This window comes from Sphaeroforma arctica (genome assembly GCF_001186125.1).
Source record: "Sphaeroforma arctica JP610 unplaced genomic scaffold supercont1.214, whole genome shotgun sequence".
Taxonomy (NCBI): Eukaryota; class Ichthyosporea; order Ichthyophonida; genus Sphaeroforma; species Sphaeroforma arctica.
This window is the reverse complement of record NW_014040344.1, coordinates 39825-40643: the sequence shown is the minus strand read 5'-3', so window position 1 is coordinate 40643 and position 819 is coordinate 39825.

Sequence of the window (819 nt, the reverse complement as noted above, 5' to 3'; positions counted from 1 at the left end):
TATATATATATATATATATTTATATACACACACACACACACACACACACACACACATATATATATATCCATATATCCATACACATATATGCACAAATAAACAAACACACACACACACACACATATATATATATCCATATATCCATACACATATATGCACAAATAAACAAACACACAAACACACACACAAATATATATATATACATATATATATATATATGTATGAATATACACACTTATACATATATAGATATGTATGCATATATATATGTATAACATATACATATAAACTCTATATATCAATATATCTATACATTTCATTTATGAACGAATAAAAATATAAATTATAAATACATATATATATATATTATTATATATATAAATATATACATACACACACACACTCACACACACACACACCTATTGTATATATATATATATATATATGTATGTGTAAACATACATACATACACGAATACATACAAACATACAGTATTTATATATATACGTATACATACATACATACATACACGCATACATACATACAGATATATAGTATTTATATATATACAAATATATACATACATACACAGAAGCATATATTTGTATATATATAAATATACTACACACAGGCCTATGTATATATATATATATATATACATATATTCGTATGTGTGTATAAATGTATTTGTATAAGTATGTATATATATGATAAGTATGTATATATCTATATATATATATCACAATATATCACAATATATCCCAATATATATATAAACAAAATATACACAAATAAATACATACATATATATTTATATAT